Here is a 3,086-nt window from a genome sequence, read left to right as displayed (position 1 = left end):
TGGCTTTTATTGTGTTGAGGAATGTCCCTTCTATGCCAATTTTGCTGAGAGTCTTAATCATGAAGGGATGTTGTATTTTATCAAATTTTTTTGCATTGATTGATATGTTCAAGTGATTTTTATCTTCCTGTTTGTTAATGTGATATATTACATTTATTGTTTTGTGTATGTTGAACTATCCTTGCATTCTGGAATAAAGCCTACTTGCTCATGGCCTATAATCTTTTTAATATGTTGTTGAATATGATTTGCTAGTATCTTATTGAAAATTTTTGTATCTGTTTTTATCGGGGATATTGGTCTGTAGTTTTCTTTTCTTGTTATGTCTTTGTCTGTTTGAGGGATGAGGGTGATGGAGGCTTCATTGATTGAATTTGAGATCATCCCTTCCTTTTGGATCTTTAGAAATAGTTGCAAGAGGATTGAGGTTAGTTCTTAAAAGTTTTGTAGAATTCAGAAGTAAAGTTATTGAGACTGGGGCTTTTCTTCGTAGGGAATCTATTTATTACTTGTTCCGTCTCATTGCTTGGTTTTTAAATAATTATTTGTTTTATTTGTTATTATTACTTTTTAATTTGACGAGAGACAGAGAGAGAGAAAAAAGGAAAGTGAGAAAGTAAGGTACCAGGTCAGGGACTCAAACGTTGATTGGACATGTGGGAGTCCAGTGCCTGAACCACACACCACCTTTGCTTGTTATTGGTCTATTCAAGCTCAATTTCTTTCTGGTTCAATCTTGTTAAATTATATGTCCAAAAATTTGCCGATCTCATCTAGGATTAGATATATTAATCTTATTCAGTCTTTCTATGTCTTCTTGATTCAGTCTTGGTAGCTTACATGTGTCCAGAAGTTTATCTATCTCATCCAGGTTTTTTTGTTTGTTGGTGTATAGTCACTCATGATATTATCTAATGATCGTTTGCATTTCTGTTATATCTTTTGTAATATTGTTTGTTTCAATGCAGATTTGATTTATCTGGTTCCTTTCTCTCCTCTTAATTAGTCTAGTTAACAGTGTATCAATTTTGTTTATCTTCACAAAGAACCACCTTTATGTTTCATTTATTTTCTGCATAGATTGTTTATTCTCTATTTCATTTATTTCTGCTCAAATCTTTATTATTATTTTTTTTTGTGTTCTTGTTGTTTTCCCAATTCCTTGAGGTGTGTTGTTAGGCTGTTTGCTACCGTTCCGTCTTTTTCTTATGTGCACTAATTTCTATAAACTTCCCTTTAATGACTGTTTTCGCTGTGTCCCATAGATTATGGAAATTTGTGTATTTGTTATCAATGTTTTCCACAGATCTTTTAATTGCAGTATTAATTTCTTTTTAAAAATTATTTTTGGTGGTTTTATCTATGTCAAAGGTTTTGTCTTCTGGCTCAGAAATTCTGCCTTTTTGTCTTCTCCTCCCTGCTCTGTAGTATAGGCTCCAGGGGTAATGGTGGTGATGGACAAGCTTTTAATCTTTTTAAATCAATTAAGATCTGTTTTGTATCCTAAAATGCAACCTATTATGGAGAATGTTTTATGTGTAATTGTAAAGCAGTCCATTCTGCCTATATCTGTCTTTTGATTTGAGTATTTAATCCATTTACACTGAAAGTAATTTCTAAAAAGTTGAGATTTACATCTGTTAAGTTGCTATTTTTTTCTGTATGTCTTTTTTGTTCTCCTATCCCTCCATTACTACCATCTTTTGTGCTATTTCATTATTTTCTAATATACTACTTCAACTCCATTGTCATTTGTTTTACTATATTTTGGCTACTTCCATAGTGGCTGCCCTGGGGATTACAATTAACTTTTTTTTTTTTTTGATGAATTAAGCAAAAATTTTATTTCCAGGCTCTTTAAAGATTATTACAAACACAAAGTATCTTAAAAATGTCCCAACTTAAGTCAAAGGCACATTCTCAAAGTAAAACACTTGTGACATGAATAATTCTTTTAAGTTCTAATATTTTCACATTATTTTGTTTTAAACCATTTGCAATGTTTGGTAGGTCACATTTTAAACATTTTAAAAGACATTAAATAATGTGGTATTTCTTTTTAAAGTACAAGAACAACTACAAAGTAAAGGAACTTAAGACAACAATAATCAAATCTGTTTCATATACAGGATGGGGCAGCTCAAAATATAAAAATTATCTTTCTAAACAAATTTGCTAAGGAACAGCTTTCATCTTTAGTGTTAAAAATAAAACAATCTTCTCATTTAAAAAAAAAAAAGACAGCATTTGATTAGTAAAGCTTATTCTTCCCTCCAGTTTTTATTTTCCTGTCTTAGAAAGTGTAAATTCATAAGAAAAGAACAATTTTTTTTATGCTGTAAAAGTCTGTATCTGGAACAAGAAAGTACAAATGTTTTATTTGTTTTAATAAACAAAAATGTCTTCCTTCCCAAAATGTAAACATCCAGTAAATAAAACACACATGGTATTCCAGGTATAGAAAAACACCAGCAATTCACTTGTGAAAGAGGTGCATCCTGGCATATTTGGTAGTAAAGTATTTGTCCTAAATACAAAGCACTTGGCCAAAAGAACCAGGACATAATGGTTTATTCTCCTCTTTCACCTAGTTTCCTTATTTGAGTGAAAACTCTTCAATTTCTATAAAATTTTGGCTAGAGGGTCAGGCCACAGGAAAGGTCTCAAATATCTAAAAGTCATTCCGCTAGAGAAAAGTGTATTCTTGAGACGTGGAGGCAGTTGTTCATCTGTTCTTGCTCGAAGGCATTCCTCAGCAAACTTTTTCTCTAAAGTCTTCAGAGTAGAGCACAGGATCTGGACTCCCGGAAGGGTTTGCTTCCAGCAGGAACACCGACCAGCAACGCTTCCTTGCAGGCATTCTGCATGCAGTACTGCTCAAGCTCTGTGGCAGCCTGAGAGACCTTGATCCTCTCCTCGCCCGCCTCCACCAGGTGCTGCAGGAACTCACGGTGGCCCCGGAAGACATGGCAGCCTGGCGCTGGGCTCCGAGGGCTCACAATTAACTTTTTTTGTTTGTTTGTTTTGAAGAGGTTTTTGCTACAGGGTGCATGCGCTTGCCAGACAGGCAGAGAGAGACAGAGAGA

At 33.9% G+C, this 3,086-nt stretch overlaps 1 pseudogene; it reads right to left on the bottom strand.

The window, feature by feature from the left end:
• Positions 1–2,777: 2,777 nt before the first annotated feature.
• Positions 2,778–2,968, bottom strand: LOC102482102 (guanine nucleotide-binding protein G(I)/G(S)/G(O) subunit gamma-10 pseudogene; annotated as a pseudogene).
• Between the last annotated feature and the right edge of the window lie 118 nt (positions 2,969–3,086).

This window comes from Tupaia chinensis, unplaced genomic scaffold (genome assembly GCF_000334495.1).
Source record: "Tupaia chinensis unplaced genomic scaffold, TupChi_1.0 Scaffold145156_1, whole genome shotgun sequence".
In the NCBI taxonomy this organism is placed as follows: Eukaryota; Metazoa; Chordata; class Mammalia; order Scandentia; family Tupaiidae; genus Tupaia; species Tupaia belangeri.
This window is presented reverse-complemented; position numbering and strand designations above follow the sequence as displayed.